This window comes from Ranitomeya imitator, chromosome 3, assembly GCF_032444005.1.
Source record: "Ranitomeya imitator isolate aRanImi1 chromosome 3, aRanImi1.pri, whole genome shotgun sequence".
NCBI classification, from domain to species: Eukaryota; Metazoa; Chordata; class Amphibia; order Anura; family Dendrobatidae; genus Ranitomeya; species Ranitomeya imitator.
This window is the reverse complement of record NC_091284.1, coordinates 709,298,231-709,322,325: the sequence shown is the minus strand read 5'-3', so window position 1 is coordinate 709,322,325 and position 24,095 is coordinate 709,298,231. Positions and strand designations below refer to the sequence as shown.

General features: G+C 46.0%; 2 protein-coding genes across 5 annotated transcripts in view; one reads left to right on the top strand and one right to left on the bottom strand.

Moving 5' to 3' along the window:
* Window positions 1-13,120, bottom strand: part of LOC138670896 (uncharacterized) — a 29,076-nt gene extending 15,956 nt beyond the window's left edge. The window contains exon 1 of one of the 3 annotated variants that reach the window (XM_069758654.1): window positions 12,988-13,120. The gene's annotated coding sequence lies outside the window, so the exon portion shown is untranslated. Of the gene's footprint in view, window positions 1-12,856 lie in introns of all 3 variants that reach the window. The other 2 variants (XM_069758652.1, XM_069758653.1) reach the window with 2 other exon arrangements.
* A 26-nt stretch (window positions 13,121-13,146) lies between these two features.
* The window catches only part of ATF1 (activating transcription factor 1), a 70,858-nt gene continuing 59,909 nt past the window's right edge, over window positions 13,147-24,095 (top strand). Inside the window, exon 1 of one of the 2 annotated variants that reach the window (XM_069758650.1) lies at window positions 13,147-13,285. The gene's annotated coding sequence lies outside the window, so the exon portion shown is untranslated. The remainder of the gene's footprint in view (window positions 13,286-24,095) is intronic. The other variant, XM_069758651.1, reaches the window with a different exon arrangement.

Here is a 24,095-nt window from a genome sequence, read left to right as displayed (position 1 = left end):
TTTTTGACACTCTAGAGACCTGCACGTCTACTTTAGGGGTATCCCACAGGGAGACGTCTCCATCGAGAGAAAAACGATTTTTAAGCTCAGAGGGAACAGTAAGACCCTTTTCAGGTGATTCCCATTCATGAAGGATGAGACTCTGTACATTCTCATGTACAGGAAACCCCTTTAATTTTTTAGGTTTTAACCCACCGAACATCTCATCCTGCACTGATGGCTTCTCCTCCTCGACACCCATTGTCCCCCTGACCATACCAATTAACTCCTGTATGTCCTCTGAGGAAAAGTAATATTTTTTACTCTCCTCTTTGGGAGTGGAAGTGGAGCCCTCATTCTCCCACAAATCCTCCGAGCCGGAGGAATGAAGTTCACCAGAATCTGAATCAGAAGTAACCGTTGCCATCTTCCTTTTTTTAGCAGGAGGTGGCGGAGGTAACAGAGACTGGGAAAGGGCCGATACCGAGGACTGAACTTCCTGTTTAATGAGGGATTTAATGCTCTCAAACAAGGATGGCTGTTCTGAGCGAATTATTTCATCAGTGCAGGGCTGGCACAGTCTCTTCTTGTAAGAAGAAGGTAGCTTTGATGCACAAACACCACATTTTCGATCTTCCGATTTTGTCTTGGAAGATCTGTCCTTCCTAGGGGCAGAGGCCTTGTCTCCCTAAAAAAGAGAGAGAAGGGGGACTAAGTATATGGCACCCTAAGGAATACAGGGATAGAGGGACCTTAACCCACTACTCACGGTAGGAGGGAGGACGCAGGGCTCGGCAGAAGCAGAGATAGATCTGTCACCCTCCATGTCAGTACTGTAGTCCAGTCAGTCAGACAGGGGGCCTTACCTGGAGGTGACTACCAGGGTTAAATACCGTGGAAGCTGCGTCCGATCTTGTGCTCCTCCTCCTGGTCCCAGGATTAGGGGAAACACCGCTATGCCGCCATCAACTGTAGTCCGACGAGCATGCGTTCCACCGCTGGAACGCACAAGCCGTGAACCGGAAGCTCGGGTACTTCCGGTTCGCGCGTCCACCGTTTCCGGCCATGAGGAGAGGAGGAAATGCCGGGGAGCCGCGCGGGGACCCCGGCCGCACCACACCGCTCCGCTTTACTCCCGAAGGAGCGCGGGAGGAGCGGAGAAAGGGTCCCGAGTCCGCACCATGTGGGGAGACAGGAGCAGCGCCGCAGGGAGGAGACACATCCCGACCCAGGCTGCCCGGCTAGGTAAGACCTGAGTGCTCCGATCGCCGGCCACGGCAGCACTACTGCAGGACCTCTTCATGCCTGCCCCATAGGGGACAGGAAAAACACTGGAGGTGGCAGGAAGGGGAGGGTATTTAACCTCTTTGTGTTTCCTGTCCCCCATTAGGGCGGGGAGACATCCTCCAGTACCGCTGTCGTGGAAGGTGACTGGAGAAAACCGCAGCATGTTCATTAATTTTGCCTTTTTTTTGCGGATTTCCCACTACAAAATGCATTGGGAAATGTCCGGAAAAAAACGCGGCAAAAATGCATGCAGATTTCTTGCGGATTTCTTGCAGAAAATATCCGGTTTTTCTCAGGAATTTTCTGCGAGAAATCCTGAACGTGTGCACATAACCTTAAAGTCTTTCCTTTTGCCAAACGGTGGCTTTCTGAACACCCTTCTGTAAGAAGGAATAAAGGGGTTAGGAAACCCTTTCTTCCTCTCACCCACTTTGGTCAAGATATCATCCAAAACAGTACCGAAAAGGTACTCACCCTGGCAGGGTATGGTACACAGCTTAGATCTAGACTGAGCATCCCCCTTCCAATTCTTTAACCACAACGCCCGACGAGCTGTATTGGTTAGATTAGCCGTTCTGGCTGCTAAGCAGAGAGAGTCTATTGAGGCATCTGACAAAAAAGCTGCAGCCACCTTAATCAAGGTAATAGAGGTATGCAATTTCTCTCTAGACATACCCTTCTTAATGCTTTGATCTAGCTGGTCTAGCCAAACCAGCATAGACCTGCTAGTGAATGTGGCCGAAATTGCTGGCTTAAACGCAGTGATACAAGCTTTCCACAACCTCTTTAGAAGCACATCTGATTTCCTGTCCATTGGATCAGATAAAGATCCTGCGTCCTCTACAGGCAAAGAGGAGCAACGAGAAGTGGATGCCACCGCCGCATCCACCTTAGCCCAGGTAGTCAAGTCTTCATCGTCAAAGGGGTAACGTCTTTTACAAGATACAGGTACAAATCCCTTCTGTCCCTGTTTATTCCACTCCCTTTTAACAAGGTCCTTAATGGTCTGAATTACGAGAAATACATGACCCTTTCGCTGGGAGAGACCTGCAAACATAACCTCCTGCGGTGTTTGAGGTTCCTTGGATTCTGATAACCCCACTGTGTTTCTTACGGATTTTACCAAATTATTTATACCGTCAGTAAGAAAACACACATAGTCCTCTTCCTCTGAGGAAACCGAAGCCTGAGAAACGTCGGAATCAATTTCCCCACTTTCTGGAGATGTGTCTGCTCTAGGTGAGGGTGCTCTCTTGCTTCTCCTCTCAATATTCATAGAAGGGCCACCACTTAAAGACTGAAGCTCCTCATGGACCATAAAACGAATATCATCCATCTTGACCGATCCCTCCTGTTGTAAAGGATTACTTATACAAATCTGACATAACTTTTTCGTATAGGAGTCAGGCAGGGGTTCAGCACATAACACACATTGCCAATGTTTTGTTTTGCCAGTCTTTTTTGTCTATGAATAATAAAAGTAGAAGAGACTACCATAAGCCCCAGTGAAGTTATCTTTAGTCTCACCCGGAATTATGATCATATACCGGCTGTGGGGTTGTTTGCCTGGCCTAGGGTGCAGAACAGGTTGATCCTCAGTTCTTCCCCGGTTTCTCCGTGGAATCACTCACTTTCGAGTGTCCACTACCTTTCCTCCTGGCATCACCACCAGGTAAAATTAACTCCTCCAGTGGGCGCTCAGCAATATCGTCCTGAGACGACACGTTTGCGCACACTCTACTGCCCTAGCAACCCTATATAGCGTAGGCCACCGTCTCAAGCACCCCCCCCCTCTTTTTTTAACCTATCCAGGAGACTGCCTTGCCGTCCAGATACACCGGACCCACCGTACGGGAACAAACATGGTGTCCACACCGGAAACGCCATTCTGACCCCGCGACCCCGGAAGTTCAACAACAACTTCCGGGACGCCAATGCTACTGCGCATGCTCGCGCATCCATGCTTCTCAGCACTGAAGCCACCGCTACAGAGGGGGGTAAGAGCTGCGCCTGCAGTCACACCGCGCCGCACCTCCTTGGTCAGAAGGAGAAAGGAGGCATAGACAGTCTTGCAGCACTCAGCTGGAGGTATCGGTACTGCGCCTACAGCTACACTCGCCGCACACATCTCCACTCCTGCACAGCTGGAGGGGGTAAGCGCCAGCATCGCACACAAACTTACCGGCTCTGTACCGTGCGGTGGATCATACAACCGTGTCCCAGCAGGGAGACAGTTGGAAAACACCGGGAAACCCCGTGATGAGAACAGAGGGGGGGGAAGCCAGCAAACTCATTCCCCCCGACTGTTACCTCTTCTGGAGCCCCTGCCGCTCAGCAGAGTCATACAGGCGGCCGTCCAGGCGGGTTTTTCCTCTTCATTGCTTGATCTACAGAGATTCTTCTCTGTGGGTTCCCTCTAGGAACAGGAAACCAAACTGAGGAGCGAGGGGGGGCCGCCCATTTTATCTCTCTGTAGGTTTCCTGTTCCTAGGGGTGGATCCCCTCTCTCTAGTGGGTGCCGTCGTGGCAAATAGAAAATTAAGACTTTGGAGTGGCCTAGTCAAATTCCTGACATTAATTCAACTGTGGCAAAACTTAAAAAGGCGGTTCATGCTTGGAAACCTTCCAATGTGGCTGAATTACAACAATTCTGAAAAGATAAGTGGCCAAAATTCCTCCAGAGAGTTGTAAAACACACATTGCCAGTTACCACAAACACTTGATTGCAGTTGTTGCTGCTAAGGGTGGCTGAACCAGTTATTAGGTTTAGGGGGCAGTCAATTTTTCACACAGGGCCCTGTAGATTTGGGTTTCTTTTCTCCCTTAATAATAAAAGGCCTTCATTAAAAAACTGCATTTTCTGTTTAATTGTGTTATTTTCGTCTAATACATAAACTTGTTTGGTGATGTGAAACATTTAAGTGTGACAAAGATGCAAAAGAATAGGAAATCAGGAAGGGGACAAACACTTTCCCACAACAATATATTCTCGAACACAACACATACAATGGCGGATATTTCATATCTTCTTGTACACAGGACATACAATGGCAGATATCACATATCCTCCTGTACACAGGACATAATGACTGATTATTTACATAGCACTAGGGTTGAGTGAAACGGATCGGCCAATTTCAAAAGTCGCCGACTTTTGGCAAAGTCGGGTTTCGTGAAACTGTGGGATCGGGTCGGAGGTCGGCGATCTTCGCTCCAGAGTCGGGTTTCGTATATCTATCTATATATATATTAGATTAAAAAAACGGAACAGCACAAATCCTTTACTTATCTTCGGGTGCAAGGCCCCCAAACAACCTGTCCACTGGTTGTTCTTGGTCCATATGCTTCACAAAAACAGGCAGCACTCCATATTCTTTGAAATAATGTGCAGGAATTTATTTAACCCATATCTCCGTGCTAAGATGTGGGTTAAATAGATTCCTGCACATTATTTCAAAGAATATGGAGTGCTGCCTGTTTTTGTGAATATATATATATATTTTGACGCCTTGAGACCTCTATGGTTACTGATCGCCGGTGGCTGTGAGCGCCACCCTTTTGGTCAGCGCTCACAGCACACCTGCAATTCTGCTACATAGCAGTGATCAGCAGATCGCTGCTATGTAGCAGAGGCGATCGCGTTGTGCCTGCTTCTAGCCTCCCATGGAGGCTATTGAAGCATGGCAAAAGTAAAAAAAAAAAAAGTTGAAAAAAAATGTAAAAAAAATGAAAGAAATATAAAAGTTTAAATCATCCCCCTTTCGCCCCAATCAAAATAAATCAATTAAAAAATATATCAAATCTACCCATATTTGGTATCGCCGCGCTCAGAATCGCCCGATCTATCAATTAAAAAAAAGCATTAACCTGATCGCTAAACAGCGTAGCGGGAAAAAAATTCGAAACACCAGAATTACGTTTTTTTGGTCGCCGCGACATTGCATTAAAATGCAATAACGGGCGATCAAAAGAACGTATCTGCACCGAAATGCTATCATTAAAAACGTCATCTCGGCACGCAAAAAATAAGCCCTCAACCGACCCCAGATCACGAAAAATGGAGACGCTACGAGTATCGAAAAATGGCGCAATTTTTTTTTTTTTTTAGCAAAGTTTGGAATTTTTTTTCACCACTTAGATAAAAAATAACCTAGTCATGTTCGGTGTCTACGAACTCGTACTGACCTGGAGAATCATAATGTCAAGTCAGTTTTAGCATTTAGTGAACCTAGCAAAAAAGCCAAACAAAAAACAAGTGTGGGACTGCACTTTTTTTGCAATTTCACCGCACTTGGAATTTTTTTCCCGTTTTCTAGTACACGACATGCTAAAACCAATGATGTCGTTCAAAAGTACAACTCGTCCCGCAAAAAATAAGCCCTCACATGGCCAAATTGATGGAAAAATAAAAAAGTAATGGCTCTGGGAAGGAGGGGAGTGAAAAACGATCATGAAGGGGTTAATGTAATCTTGCAATAGCAAGGTGACATTAACCCTTCATTACCCCATATCCCACCGCTACATGGGAGTGGGAAGAGAGTGGCCAAGTGCCAGAATAGGCGCATCTTCCAGATGTGCCTTTTCTGGGGTGGCTGGGGGCAGATGTTTTTAGCCATGGGGGGGCCCAATAACCATGGACCCTCTCCAGGCTATTAATATCTGCCCTCAGTCACTGGCTTTACCACTCTGGTGGAGAAAATTGCGCGGGAGCCCACGCCAATTTTTTCCGCGATTTAACCCTTAAATTTAATAGCTACAGCGCCCAAATTTTGCACATACACACTACTAACATTAATAGTGTGGAATATGCAAAAAAAATGGGAATATGAGATGGTTTACTGTATGTAAACCATGTCTCATATCATGTCGGGTTTAGGAAGGAGAAATGAAAAGCCGGCAATTGAATTACCGGCTTTTCTGCTATATCGCGCTGAATATAAATATATGGAGATTTCCCATTGACTTGCATTGGGTTTCGTGTTTCGGCCGATCCCCCGACCCCGACTTTTCAAGATAATCGCCCGATTTCACTCGACTCGACTTTTGAGAAAGTCGGGTTTCGCAAAACCCGACTCGACCTCAAAAAAGGAAAAGTCGCTCAACCCTACATAGCACCATTGATTCCATGGTGCTGTACATGAGGTTATGTACAAAATACAGACATCACTTACAGTAAACAAACTAACAATGGCATACTGGTACAGAAGGCCGAGAACCCTGCCCTTGTGGACCTACATTCTACACGATGTTGGGGAAGACCACCGTACAGGGGGCTACAGCCGCAGCTCTGGTATTGAGGAGGCAGCATGGTCATTGCAGATTGTAAGCTTAGGAAGAACGGAGAACACATAAGGGAAGATATTGGGAGATTAGTTTGGAGAGGTAAGGAGGACACAGGTTATGGATGGCTTTGTAGGTCAGTGTTAGGCCGGCGTCACACTAGCGAGTTTTACGGACGTATGAGTGCATAAAATACGTCCGTAAAACACGCATTACACACGGCCCAATGTTTCTCCATGGGTCAGGTCCTATCAGCCGTATATAACGCATCCGAATTATGCGGCTTTCTACGGCCGTACAAAATTGCAGCATGCTGCGTTTGTCACCGTATTGCGCAAATAATACGCCAATGAAAGTCTATGGGGGCGAGAAAAATACGGATTACACACGGACCAGCAGTGTGACTTGCGAGAAATACGCAGCGGTGTTAGAGAGAAAAGCCAGCAATTCAGTGCGGTGTACAGTAAAATCACACTGACAGCTTACAGTAGAATAAATGTGTACACATAGAATAGATTATATATATATATATATATATATATATATATATATATATATATATATATATATATATATATATATATATATATATAATGTGATACACATATATGTATATATTAATATTTCATACAGCGCGAGATAGCAAAAGCCGGCAATTGAATTACCGGCTTTAAAGCTATCTCCTTCCAAAACCCGACATGATATGAGACATGGTTTACATACAGTAAACCATCTCATATCCCCATTTTTTTTTGCATATTCCACACTACTAATGTTAGTAGTGTGTATGTGCAAAGTTTGTGCTCTCTAGCTATTAAATTTAAGGGTAAAATGGCGGAAAAAATTGGTGTGGGCTGTAAAGCCAGTGACTGAGGGCAGATATTAATAGCCTGGAGAGGGTCCACGGTTTTTGGCCCCCCCCTGGCTAAAAACATCTGCCCCCAGCCACCCCAGAAAAGGCACATCTGGAAGATGCGCCTATTCTGGCACTTGGCCACTCTCTTCCCATTCCCGTGTAGCGGTGGGATATGGGGTAATGAAGGGTTAATGTCACCTAGCTATTGTAAGGTGACATTAAGCCAGATTAATAATGGAGAGGCGTCAAATATGACACCTATCCATTATTAATCCAATAGTAGTAAAGGGTTAATAAAAAAAACCACAAACACATAATTAAAAAGTATTTTAATGAAATAAACACAATGGTTGTTGTAATATTTTATTGTACTCTCAATCCACCTGAAGACCCTCGCTCTGTAACAAAGAAAAAATAATAAACCAACAATATACATACCTTCCGAAGATCTGTAACGTCCCACGATGTAAATCCATCTGAAGGGGTTAAAATATTTTACAGCCAGGATCTCTGCTAATGCAGCTGTGCTCGTGGCTGTAAAACCCCGGGGAATGAAGGTAAAGTAGGTCAATGACCTGTAGTTACCTTCATTCGCGGTGATGCGCCCTCTGCTGGATGTCCTTCGAGCGTGGGAAAAAAAAAAAAAAAAAAAAAATCAGAAAAGTTCCCAGGCTCGAGTTCATATGAGGACATCCAGCAGAGTGCGACTCACCGCGAATGAAGGTAAATATAGGTCATTGACCTAGTTTCCATTAATTCCCCGGGGTTTTACAGCCACAAGCACAGCTGCATTAGCAGAGCTCCGGGCTGTAAAATATTTTAACCCCTTCAGATGGATTTACATCGTGGGACGTTACAGATCTTCGGAAGGTATGTATATTGTTGGTTTATTATTTTTTCTTTGTTACAGAGCGAGGGTCTTCAGGTGGATTGAGAGGACAATAAAATATTACAACAACCTTTGTGTTTATTTCATTAAAATACTTTTTAATAATGTGTTTGTGTTTTTTTAACCCTTTACTACTATTGGATTAATAATGGATAGGTGTCATAATTGACGCCTCTCCATTATTAATATGGCTTAATGTCACCTTACAATAGCAAGGTGGCATTAACCCTTCATTACCCCATATCCCACCGCTACACGGGAATGGGAAGAGAGTGGCCAAGTGCCAGAATAGGCGCATCTTCCAGATGTGCCTTTTCTGGGGGCAGATGTTTTTAGCCAGGGGTGGGGGGCAAAAACGGTGGACTCTCTCCAGGCTATTAATATCTGCCCTCAGTCACTGGCTTTACTTCTCTGGCGGAGAAAATTGGGCAGGAGCCCACGCCAATTTTTTCCGCAATTTAACCCTTAAATTTAATAGCTAGAGCGCACCATCTTTGCACATACACACTACTAACATTAGTAGTGTGGAATATGCAAAAAAAATGGGGATATGACATGGTTTACTGTATGTAAACAATGTCTCATATCATGTCGGGTTTGTGAAGGAGAAAGAAAAAGCCGGCAATTGAATTACCGGCTTTTCACATATCTCGCGCTGAATGAAATATAAATACAGTGTGTATATATATATATATATATATATATATATATATATATATATATATATATATATATATATATATACATATATACACTGTATATATATACTGTATATATGTTTTAATGAACATTGGAGCCCATAAATCCATCAGATGTCGGTTTTGCAAGCCAGCGAGAAAATCTCGCAGTACGGATGCCATACGGATCACATACGGAGGATGCCATGCGCAAAATACGCTGCCACACCCTGCCTACGGAGGAGATACGGACCACTATTTTGGGAACATTTCTGCGTATTACGGCCGTAAAATACGGACCGTATTGTCTTACGCCGAGTGTGAAGCCGGCCTTAGAAGTTTGAAGTGGATACACTGGAGAATTGGAAGCCAATGAAGGGATTTACCAAGGGGAGAGGAAGAGGAGGTAGGGAGGAGAGATGTGGATTAGTTGGGCAGCAGAGTTATGGACGGACTGGAGAGAGGTGCGACAGTGTTAGAAGGTAGGCCACAGAGGAGGATGTTGCAGTAGTCAATGAGGAGAATGTGCACACGCATTTTAGAAGATTGAAGGTTGAGTAAAGGAAAAATTCTGGAAATATTTTTGAGCTGGAGAGAAATCGGATGTGCGGTTTGAAGGACAGAGCAAGGTTGAGGGTTAGTGATGGTGTCATTTATTGTGATAAATCAAGTAGGAAAGATACGCAAGATGGAGAAACAATGAGTTCATCACACATCCTCCCACACACGGGGCACACAATGGCTGACATCACACATCCTCCCACACACGGGGCACACAATGGCCGACATCACGCATCCTCCCGCACACGGGGCACACAATGGCCGACATAACGCATCCTCCCGCACACGGGGCACACAATGGCCGACATCACGCATCCTCCCGCACACGGGGCACACAATGGCCGACATCACACATCCTCCCGCACACGGGGCACACAATGGCCGACATCACACATCCTCCCGCACACAATGGCTGACATCACACATCCTCCCACACACGGGGCACACAATGGCCGACATCACACATCCTCCCACACACGGGGCACACAATGGCCGACATCACACATCCTCCCGCACACAATGGCTGACATCACACATCCTCCCACACGGGGCACACAATGGCCGACATCACACATCCTCCCACACACGGGGCACACAATGGCCGACATCACACATCCTCCCGCACACGGGGCACACAATGGCCGACATCACGCATCCTCCCACACACGGGGCACACAATGGCCGACATCACACATCCTCCCGCACACGGGGCACACAATGGCCGACATCACACATCCTCCCGCACACGGGGCACACAATGGCCGACATCACACATCCTCCCGCACACACAATGGCCGACATCACACATCCTCCCGCACACGGGGCACACAATGGCCGACATCACACATCCTCCCACACACAATGGCCGACATCACACATCCTCCCGCACACAATGGCTGACATCACACATCCTCCCACACACAATGGCTGACATCACACATCCTCCCGCACACGGGGCACACAATGGCCGACATCACACATCCTCCCACACACGGGGCACACAATGGCCGACATCACACATCCTCCCTCACACGGGGCACACAATGGCCGACATCACACATCCTCCCACACACGGGGCACACAATGGCCGACATCACACATCCTCCCACACACGGGGCACACAATGGCCGACATCACACATCCTCCCGCACACAATGGCTAACATCACACATCCTCCCGCACACAATGGCTGACATCACACATCCTCCCGCACACGGTGCACACAATGGCCGACATCACACATCCTCCCACACACAATGGCCGACATCACACATCCTCCCGCACACAATGGCTGACATCACACATCCTCCCGCACATGGTGCACACAATGGCCGACATCACACATCCTCCCGCACACAGGGCACACAATGGCCGACATCACACATCCTCCACACACGGGGCACACAATGGCCGACATCACACATCCTCCCGCACACAATGGCCGACATCACACATCCTCCCGCACACGGGGCACACAATGGCCGACATCACACATTCTCCCGCACACAATGGCCGACATCACACATCCTCCCGCACACAATGGCTGATATTACACATCCTCCCGCACACGGGGCACACAATGGCCGACATCAGACATCCTCCCGCACACAATGGCCGACATCACACATCCTCCCGCACACGGGGCACACAATGGCCGACATCACACATCCTCCCGCACACAATGGCTGACATCACACATCCTCCCGCACACGGGGCACACAATGGCCGACATCACACATCCTCCCGCACACAATGGCTGACATCACACATCCTCCCGCACACAATGGCCGACATCACACATCCTCCCGCACACGGGGCACACAATGGCCGACATCACACATCCTCCCGCACACGGGGCACACAATGGCCGACATCATACATCCTCCCACACACGGGGCACACAATGGCCGACATCACACATCCTCCCGCACACGGGGCACACAATGGCCGACATCACACATCCTCCCACACACGGGGCACACAATGGCCGACATCACACATCCTCCCACACACGGGGCACACAATCGCCGACATCACACATCCTCCCGCACACAATGGCTGACATCACACATCCTCCTGCACATGGTGCACACAATGGCCGACATCACACATCCTCCCGCACACGGGGCACACAATGGCCGACATCACACATCCTCCCACACACGGGGCACACAATGGCCGACATCACACATCCTCCCGCACACAATGGCCGACATCACACATCCTCCCGCACACGGGGCACACAATGGCCGACATCACACATCCTCCCACACACGGGGCACACAATGGCCGACATCACACATCCTCCCACACACAATGGCCGACATCACACATCCTCCCGCACACGGGGCACACAATGGCCGACATCACACATCCTCCCGCACACAATGGCTGACATCACACATCCTCCCACACACAATGGCTGACATCACACATCCTCTCGCACACGGGCACACGGGCACACAATGGCCGACATCACACATCCTCCCACACACGGGGCACACAATGGCCGACATCACACATCCTCCCACACACGGGGCACACAATGGCCGACATCACACATCCTCCCACACACGGGGCACACAATGGCCGACATCACACATCCTCCCACACACAATGGCCGACATCACACATCCTCCCGCACACGGGGCACACAATGGCCGACATCACACATCCAACCGCACACGGGGCACACAATGGCCGACATCACACATCCTCCCACACACGGGGCACACAATGGCCGACATCACACATCCTCCCGCACACAATGGCCGACATCACACATCCTCCCGCACACAATGGCCGACATCACACATCCTCCCACACACAATGGCTGACATCACACATCCTCCCGCACACGGGGCACACAATGGCCGACATCACACATCCTCCCGCACACAATGGCCGACATCACACATCCTCCCGCACACGGGGCACACAATGGCCGACATCACACATCCTCCTGCACACAATGGCCGACATCACACATCCTCCTGCACACGGGGCACACAATAGCTGACATCACACATTCTCCCGCACACGGGGCACACAATGGCCGACATCACACATCCTCCTGCACACGGGGCACACAATGGCCGACATCACACATCCTCCTGCACACGGGGCACACAATGGCCGACATCACACATCCTCCCGCACACAATCGCTGACACCCCGGGAGCGGAGGACGCTGCAGCCACAATGACTGTGTCACCTAATGTGATATCACCGTGATTGGAAGGGGCAGAGCCATATTCCCCTTCTGCGTGTGGCTGCAGCTCCCCCTCCCTGCAGAACAATGAGATCACCACTGACTGTGCGCCATACCTGGGGACGTACCAATGTTACAACTATGAAGGGGAATCCAGGTCTGTGTACAGTACACGGAATACACTGCACGTCCCCTCCTCCCCCTCTGCGGGTTGTTCATCCAGGCTCCCAAACGGAAGAGGAATTACCTCCCGCCTTTCTCTAGCAGCACGTCACCATGGTAGTGACGTCACGGGCCACGCTGACGTCAACTGAAGGCCTACCGGACGTCGTACAAGGTGCACCCCCTGCGCGGATGAGGGCGCTGTGTCCCGCCTGGACTCGGCCCCGCTGGGTTTGGCAGTTTTTGCGGTTCCTTGTCTGCGACTTTGTGAGGTTCTTCCTGTGACGGGATCCGGAGAGGAGGCGGCTCCCCTGGGGACCCGAGACGTTCACCCCGGTGATTGGCTGGAGCGGATCCCTGAGCTGTGAGTTCAGAGGACGCAGGTAATTAAAGCAAAACTGCCGCCTGAGCGGAGAGCGGGGTGAGAGCACCTGGCCGGACCCGGGAGCCACGGGGAGGCCCGGGGGCTTCACCAGGGAGGCCGGCGCCTGTCCGGCCAGTCCTCCGTGCACTAACGGGGATAGTAACGGCGATCACCGGTGTCCTGCTGAGGTCCTGAGCCGCTGGTGGCGGGACACTGTATGGAATGGTGCACACACACACACACTGCATGTAATCTAATGGTGCACACTGCAATCACTGCACATATATATAGTGATTGCACACTGCATATACTCTAATATAGTGCCCACACTGCACATACTCTAATATAGTGCCCACACTGCACATATATATAGTGATTGCACACTGCATATACTCTAATATAGTGCCCACACTGCACATACTCTAATATAGTGCCCACACTGCATATACTCTAATATAGTGCCCACACTGCACATACTCTAATATAGTGCCCACACTGCATATACTCTAATATAGTGCCCACACTGCATATACTCTAATATAGTGCCCACACTGCACGTACTCTAATATAGTGCCCACACTGCACGTACTCTAATATAGTGCCCACACTGCATGTACTCTAATATAGTGCCCACACTGCATATACTCTAATATAGTGCCCACACTGCACATACTCTAATATAGTGCCCACACTGCATATACTCTAATATAGTGCCCACACTGCACATACTCTAATATAGTGCCCACACTGCATATACTCTAATATAGTGCCCACACTGCATATACTCTAATATAGTGCCCACACTGCATATACTCTAATATAGTGCCCACACTGCACATACTCTAATATAGTGCCCACACTGCACATACTCTAATATAGTGCCCACACTGCACATACTCTAATATAGTGCCCACACTGCATATACTCTAATATAGTGCCCACACTGCATATACTCTAATATAGTGCCCACACTGCACATACTCTAATATAGTGCCCACACTGCATATACTCTAATATAGTGCCCACACTGCATATACTCTAATATAGTGCCCACACTGCACATACTCTAATATAGTGCCCACACTGCACATACTCTAATATAGTGCCCACACTGCATGTAATCTAATATAGTGCCCACACTGCATATACTCTAATATAGTGCCCACACTGCACATACTCTAATATAGTGCCCACACTGCACATACTCTAATATAGTGCCCACACTGCACATACTCTAATATAGTGCCCACACTGCACATACTCTAATATAGTGCCCACACTGCATATACTCTAATATAGTGCCCACACTGCACATACTCTAATATAGTGCCCACACTGCACATACTCTAATATAGTGCCCACACTGCACATACTAGTGCCCACACTGCACATACTCTAATATAGTGCCCACACTGCATATACTCTAATATAGTGCCCACACTGCACATACTCTAATATAGTGCCCACACTGCACATACTCTAATATAGTGCCCACACTGCATGTAATCTAATATAGTGCCCACACTGCATATACTCTAATATAGTGCCCACACTGCACATACTCTAATATAGTGCCCACACTGCACATACTCTAATATAGTGCCCACACTGCACATACTCTAATATAGTGCCCACACTGCATATACTCTAATATAGTGCCCACACTGCACATACTCTAATATAGTGCCCACACTGCACATACTCTAATATAGTGCCCACACTGCACATACTCTAATATAGTGCCCACACTGCACATACTCTAATATAGTGCCCACACTGCACATACTCTAATATAGTGCCCACACTGCACATACTCTAATATAGTGCCCACACTGCATATACTCTAATATAGTGCCCACACTGCATATACTCTAATATAGTGCCCACACTGCATATACTCTAATATAGTGCCCACACTGCATGTCATCTAATATAGTGCCCACACTGCATATAATCTAATATAGTGCCCACACTGCATATAATCTAATATAGTGCCCACACTGCATGTAATCTAATATAGTGCCCACACTGCATGTAATCTAATATAGTGCCCACACTGCATGTAATCTAATATAGTGCCCACACTGCATGTAATCTAATATAGTGCCCACACTGCATGTAATCTAATATAGTGCCCACACTGCATATACTCTAATATAGTGCCCACACTGCATATTCTCTAATATAGTGCCCACACTGTATGGAATGGTGCACACACACACTGCATATACTCTAATATAGTGCCCACACTGCATGTAATCTAATATAGTGCCCACACTGCACGTAATATAATAATGCCGAACACTGCACGTAATCTAATAGTGCCGCACACTGCATATAATCTAATATAGTGCCCACACTGCATATAATCTAATATAGTGCCCACACTGCATGTAATATAATGGTGCCTCACACTGTATGTAATCTAATATAGTGCCCACACTGCACATAATCTAATAGTGCCGCACACTGCATATAATCTAATATAGTGTCCACACTGCACGTGATCTAATAGTGCCCACACTGCATAAAATCTAATATAGTGCTCACACTGCACGTAATATAATGCCGAACACTGCACGTAATCTAATAGTGCCGCACACTGCATATAATCTAATATAGTGCTCACACTGCACGTAATCTAATATAGTGCCCACACTGCACGTAATCTAATAGTGCCGCACTCTGCATATAATCTAATATAGTGTCCACACTGCACGTGATCTAATAGTGCCAGACACTGCATGTAATATAATGGTGCTGCACACTGTATGTAATCTAATATAGTGTCCACACTGCATATAATCTAATATAGTGCTCACACTGCATAAAATCTAATATAGTGCTCACACTGCACGTAATATAATAATGCCGAACACTGCACGTAATCTAATAGTGCCGCACACTGCATATAATCTAATATAGTGTCCACACTGCACGTGATCTAATAGTGCCCACACTGCATAAAATCTAATATAGTGCTCACACTGCACGTAATCTAATAGTGCCGCACACTGCATATAATCTAATATAGTGCCCACACTGTACGTAATATAGTGCCAGACACTGCATATAATCTAATGGTGCACACACTGCATATAATCTAATATAGTGCCCACACTGCATGTAATATAATGGTGCCGCACACTGTATGTAATCTAATATAGTGTCCACACTGCATGTAATCTAATAGTGCCGCACACTGCATGAAATCTAATATAGTGCCCACACTGCACGTAATATAATGGTACACACTGCAATCACTGCACATAATATATAGTGATGGCACACTGCATGTAATCTAATATAGTGCCTACACACTGTATATAATATAATGGTGTCGCACACTGCATGTAATATAATAGTGCCGCACACTGCATGTAATATAATAGTGCCGCACACTGCATGTAATATAATGGTACACACTGCAATCACTGCACATAATATATAGTGATGGCACTCTGCATGTAATCTAATATAGTACTGCATTCACAGCACGTATTATAATATAGTGCCTACACACTGCATTCACTGCACATAATATATTAGTGCCGGTGCACTGCAATCACTGCATGTGATATAATAGTGCCTACACACTGCATTCACTGCACATAATATAATAATGTCTACACACTGCAATCACTGAATGTAATATAATAGTGCAGGCACACGGCAACCACTACATGTTATATAGCGCCAGCGCACAACAATCACTGCGTGTAATATAGTGACGGCACACTGCATTCACTGCACGTAATATAGTGAAGATTCACTGCACAGAATATTAATCTAATAGCGCTGGCTCACTCCATGTAATATAATATACAGGTCCTTCTAAAAAAATTAGCATATAGTGTTAAATTTCATTATTTACCATAATGTAATGATTACAATTAAACTTTCATATATTATAGATTCATTATCCACCAACTGAAATTTGTCAGGTCTTTTATTGTTTTAATACTGATGATTTTGGCATACAACTCCTGATAACCCAAAAAACCTGTCTCAATAAATTAGCATATTTCACCCATCCAATCAAATAAAAGTGTTTTTTAATAACAAACAAAAAAACCATCAAATAATAATGTTCAGTTATGCACTCAATACTTGGTCGGGAATCCTTTGGCAGAAATGACTGCTTCAATGCGGCGTGGCATGGAGGCAATCAGCCTGTGACACTGCTGAGATGTTATGGAGGCCCAGGATGCTTCAATAGCGGCCTTAAGCTCATCCAGAGTGTTGGGTCTTGCGTCTCTCAACTTTCTCTTCACAATATCCCACAGATTCTCTATGGGGTTCAGGTCAGGAGAGTTGGCAGGCCAATTGAGCACAGTAATACCATGGTCAGTAAACCATTTACCAGTGGTTTTGGCACTGTGAGCAGGTGCCAGGTCGTGCTGAAAAATGAAATCTTCATCTCCATAAAGCATTTCAGCCGATGGAAGCATGAAGTGCTCCAAAATCTCCTGATAGCTAGCTGCATTGACCCTGCCCTTGATGAAACACAGTGGACCAACACCAGCAGCTGACATGGCACCCCACACCATCACTGACTGTGGGTACTTGACACTGGACTTCAGGCATTTTGGCATTTCCTTCTCCCCAGTCTTCCTCCAGACTCTGGCACCTTGATTTCCGAATGACATGCAAAATTTGCTTTCATCAGAAAAAAGTACTTGGGACCACTTAGCAACAGTCCAGTGCTGCTTCTCTGTAGCCCAGGTCAGGCGCCTCTGCCGCTGTTTATGGTTCAAAAGTGGCTTTACCTGGGGAATGCGGCACCTGTAGCCCATTTCCTGCACACGCCTGTGCACGGTGGTTCTGGATGTTTCCACACCAGACTCAGTCCACTGCTTCCTCAGGTTCCCCAAGGTCTGGAATCGGTCCTTCTCCACAATCTTCCTCAGGGTCCGGTCTCCTCTTCTCGTTGTACAGCGTTTTCTGCCACATTGTTTCCTTCCAACAGACTTACCATTGAGGTGCCTTGATACAGCACTCTGGGAACAGCCTATTTGTTGAGAAATTTCTTTCTGGGTCTTACCCTCTTGCTTGAGGGTGTCAATGATGGCCTTCTTGACATCTGTCAGGTCGCTAGTCTTACCCATGATGGGGGTTTTGAGTAATGAACCAGGCAGGGAGTTTATAAAAGCCTCAGGTATCTTTTGCATGTGTTTAGAGTTAATTAGTTGATTCAGAAGATTAGGGTAATAGGTCGTTTAGAGAACCTTTTCTTGATATGCTAATTTATTGAGACAGGTTTTTTGGGGTATCAGGAGTTGTATGCCAAAATCATCAGTATTAAAACAATAAAAGACCTGACAAATTTCAGTTGGTGGATAATGAATCTATAATATATGAAAGTTTAATTGTAATCATTACATTATGGTAAATAATGAAATTTAACACTATATGCTAATTTTTTTGAGAAGGACCTGTAGTGCTGGCACACTGCATTCACTGCACATACTATAATGCACACTGCAATCATTGAACGTAATATAATAGTGCACACTGCAGTAACTGCACATAATATTAATCTAATAGCGCTGGCACACTGCAATCACTGCACGTAATATAATAGTGCACGCTGTAATCACTGCACATAATATTAATCTAATAGCGCTGGCGCTCTGCAATCACTGCATGTAATATAGCGCCGGGATACTGCAATCACTGCATGTAATGTAGCGCCGGGATACTGCAATCAATGCATGTAATATAGCGCCGGCGTACTGCAATCACTACATGTAATATAGCGCCGGCGTACTGCAATTACAACATGTAGTGCAGAGCTGGAGTCCTGGGTTCGAATCCCACCAAGGACGACATCTGCAAGGAGTTTGTATGTTCTCCCCGTGTTTCGGTGGGTTTCCTCCAGGTTCTCCGGTGTCCTCCCACACTCCAAAGACATACTGATAGGGAATTTAGATTGTGAGCCCCATCGGGGACAGTGATGATAATGTGTGCAAACTGTAAAGCGCTGCGGAATATGTTGGCGCTATATAAATAAGATTATTATGTAATACTAAATGGTGGCCCGATTCTAACGCATCGGGTTTTCTAGAATATGTATGTATGTATGTATGTATATAGCAGCCACATAGTATATACAGTTGTGGCCAAAAGTATTGACACCCCTGCAATTTTGTCAGATAATACTCAGTTTCTTCCTGAAAATGATTGCAATCACACATTCTTTGGTATTATTATCTTCATTTAATTTGTCTTAAATGGAAAAAAACACAAAAAGAATTGTCCTAAAGCCAAATTGGATATAATTCCACACCAAACATAAAAAAGGGGGTGGACAAAAGTATTGGCACTGTCTGAAAAATCATGTGATGCTTCTCTAATTTGTGTAATTAACAGCACCTGTAACTTACCTGTGGCACCTAACAGGTGTTGGCAATAACTAAATCACACTTGCAGCCAGTTGACATGGATTAAAGTTGACTCAACCTCTGTCCTGTGTCCTTGTATGTACCACATTGAGCATGGAGAAAAGAAAGAAGACCAAAGAACTGTCTGAGGACTTGAGAAAACAAATTGTGAATAAGCATGAGCAATCTCAAGGCTACAAGTCCATCTCCAAAGACCTGAATGTTCCTGTGTCTACCGTGCACAGTGTCATCAAGAAGTTTAAAGTCCATGGCACTGTGGCTAACCTCCCTAGATGTGGACGGAAAAGAAAAATTGACAAGAGATTTCAACGCAAGATTGTGCGGATGTTGGATAAAGAACTTCGACTAACATCCAAACAAGTTCAAGTTGCCCTGCAGTCCGAGGGTACAACACTGTCAACCCGTACTATCCGTCGGCGTCTGAATGAAAAGGGACTGTATGGTAGGAGACCCAGGAAGACCCCACTTCTTACCCCGAGACATAAAAAAGGCAGGCTGGAGTTTGCCAAAACTTACCTGAAAAAGCCTAAAACGTTTTGGAAAAATATTCTCTGGTCAGATGAGACAAAAGTAGAGCTTTTTGGGCAAAGGCATCAACATAGAGTTTACAGGAGAAAAAAAGAGGCATTTAAAGAAAAGAACACGGTCCTTACAGTCAAACATGGCGGGGAGGTTCTCTGATGTTTTGGGGTTGCTTTGCTGCCTCTGGCACTGGACTGCTTGACCGTGTGCATGGCATTATGAAGTCTGAAGACTACCAACAAATTTTGCAGCATAATGTAGGGCCCAGTTTGAGAAAGCTGGGTCTCCCTCAGAGGTCATGGATCTTCCAGCAGGACAATGACCCAAAACACACTTCAAAAAGCACTAGAAAATGGTTTGAGAGAAAGCATTGGAGACTTCTAAGGTGGCCAGCAATGAGTCCAGACCTGAATCCCATAGAACACCTGTGGACAGATCTAAAAATGGCAGTTTGGAGAAGGCACCCTTCAAATATCAGGGACCTAGAGCAGTTTGCCAAAGAAGAATGGTCTAAAATTCCAGCAGAGCATTGTAAGAAACTCATTGTTGGTTACCGGAAGTGGTTGGTCGCAGTTATTTTGGCTAAAGGTTGTGCAACCAAGTATTAAGCTGAGGGTGCCAATACTTTTGTCTGGCCCATTTTTGGAGTTTTGTGTGAAATTATCAATTTTTTGCTTCGTTCTCTTTTGTGTTTTTTCATTTAAGACAAAGTAAATGAAGATAATACCAAAGAATTTGCGATTGCAATCATTTTCAGGAAGAAACTGAGTATTATCTGACAGAATTGCAGGGGTGTCAATGCTTTAGGCCATGACTGTAGCACAGGCCACTTAGTATATAGGAGCCATGTAGTATATAGCAGACAAATACTACGTGGCCTGTGCTATATACTATGTGGCTGCTATATACATACATATTGTAGAATACCCGATGCGTTAATACATGGTTATAACCCAGCTAACCTATCAGGTTAATAATATATATCAATAGGGTTTTTCCAGGGTCAGCCGCCGCTGAGTGGGGGCGCCATATCCGCTGACAAGTAGGGTGCCAACCCCCGCAGCTAGGCAGGTGATTTTCAGTAAGGGACAGTGAGAGTTTATATATTTGTTTTCACATGCACTTTTTTGTTTTTTGCACCATTGTCTTTGTCCGTGTACTGCACCCTGCTTCAAATAAGTTCATCCATATGATTTTATCTAAATTTTTCCTGTCATGTACATCTGGTGGCCCGTATGAGACACTTCAATTAGGGCTCATTGCAGGAGATATAGGGCCAGCCGACGGTGAGTGGGGGCGCCAATCTCGTATTATTGTTTAGGGTGCCAACCTCCGCTGACAGGTAGAATTTGATATAGGACTAACAGCTGCAGGGAATATCTAGAGTGCACGGTTGTGTGATTTTTTTTTTTTGTGCATAATTGTTTGTGGCTGTCTCATGGTTTTAGGATTTATATTATTAAAAATTTAGTATTTTATCCTTGGTATCAAAAAAGTAGAAAGGTTATTCCTGATTTCGTTATATAGCAGGTTTTTTTTTTTTAATTATTTTTAACATTAGATCTTTTTACTATTGATGCCGTATAGGCAGCATCAATAGTAAAAGGTTGGGGACACACAGGGTTAATAGCAGCGGTTAAGTGCGTTACCCGCGGCATAACGCGGTCCGTTACCGCCGGCATTAATCCTGTGTGAGCGGTGACTGGAGGGGAGTATGCTGGCGCCGGGCACTGACTGCGGGGAGTAAGGAGCTGCCATTTTCTTCAGTACTGTGCTGGTCGCTGATTGGTCGTGGCTGTTTTGCCACGACCAATCAGCGACTTGGATTTCCATGACAGACAAAGGCCACGACCAATGAATATCCATGACAGAAAGACAGACGGAAGTGACCCTTAGACAATTATATAGTTGATAGCGACGACGCACTGTAATATAGTGCCGGCACACTGCAATCACTGCATGTAACATAGTGCTGGCGCACTGCAATAACTACACATAATAGTAACTGCACATAATAGTGCCTCCACACTGCACATAATGGGAATATTACACTGCGTGCAGAATTATTAGGCAAGTTGTGTTTTTGATCACCTGATACTTTTTATACATGTTGTCCTACTTCAAGCTGTTCAACTACCCAATAAGTAAATCAGGTGATGTGCATCTCTGTAATGAGGAGGGGTGTTGTCTGACACCACAAACCCCATATATGGTGTGCTTAATTATTAGGCAACTTCGTTTCCTTTTGGCAAAATGGGTCAGAAGAGAGATTTGACGGGTTCTGAAAAGTCCAAAATTGTGAGATGTCTTGCAGAGGGATGCAACAGTCTTGAAATTGCCAAACTTTTGAAGCGTGATCACTGAACAATCAAGCATTTCATGGCAAATGGCCAACAGGGTCGCAAAAAACGTGTTGGGCAAAAAAGGCGCAAAATAACTGCCCATGAATTGAGGAAAATCAAGCGTGAAGATGCCATTTGCCACCAGTTTTACCATATTTCAGAGCTGCAACGTTACTGGAGTAACAAAAAGCACAAGGTGTGCGATACTCATGGACGTGGCCAAGGTAAGGAAGGCTGAAAAACGACCACCTTTCAACAAGAAACATAAGATACAACGTCAAGACTGGGCCAAGAAATATCTTAAGACTGACTTTTCAAGGGTTTTATGGACTGATGAAATGAGTGGCTCTTGATGAGCCAGATGGATGGGCCAGAGGCTGGATCAGTAAAGGGCAGAGAGCTCCACTCCGACTCAGACGCCAGCAAGGTGGAGGTGGGGTACTGGTATGGGCTGGTATCATCAAAGATGTACTCTTTGGTACCTTTTCAGATTGAGGATGGAGTGAAGCTCAACTCCCAGACCTACTGCCAGTTTCTGGAAGACTTCTTCTTCACGTAGTGGTACAGGAAGAAGTCAGTATCGTTCAAGAAAAATATGATTTTCATGCAGGACAATGCTCCATCACATGCCTCCAACTACTCCACAGCGTGGCTGGCCAGTAAATGTCTCAAAGAAGAAAAAATAATGACATGGCCCCCTTGTTCACCTGATCTGAACCCCATAGAGAACCTGTGGTCCCTCATAAAATGTGCGATCTACAGGGAGAGAAAACAGTCCACCTCTCGGAACAGTGTCTGGGAGGCTGTGGTGGCTGCTGCACGCAATGTTCATCGTAAACAGATCAAGCAACTGACAGAATCTATGGATGGAAGGCTGCTGAGTGTCATCATAAAGAAAGGTGGCTATATTGGTCACTAATTTTTGGGGGGTTTTTGCATGTTAGAAATGTTTTTTTCTAAATTTTGTGAAGTTATATTGGTTTACCTGCTGAAAATAAACAAGTGAGATGAGAATATATTTGGTTTTTATTAAGTTGCCTAATAATTCTGCACAGTAATAGTTACCGGCACAAACAGATATCCTCCTAAGGCTACTTTCACACTAGCGTCGGGCTCTGCCCGTCGCAGTGCGTCGGGCCGAGGTTACTGATGCTGGCAGTGAATGCGCCGCACAACGGGGGCAGCGGATGCATTTTTCAAGCGCATCCGCTGCCCCATTGTGAGGTGCGGGGAGGTGGGGGAGGAGGTCTGGCCGCGCATGCGCGGTCGGAAATGGCGGACCGTCGGCAGCAAAAAACGTTACATGTAACGTTTTTTGCTCCCGGCGGTCCGCCACAACACGGCGCAACCGTCGCACGACGGTTGCGACGTGTGTCAATGCGTCGCAATGCATCGCTAATGTTAGTCTATGGGGCAAAAACGCATCCTGCAGACAACTTTGCAGGATGCGTTTTTTCCCCTAAGCGACGCATTGCGACGTATTGAAAAAAACGCTAGTGTGAAAGTAGCCTAAGATAGCCAAATCTAAAAAAAAAAAAAAAACACTCCAACTTCCAAAAAT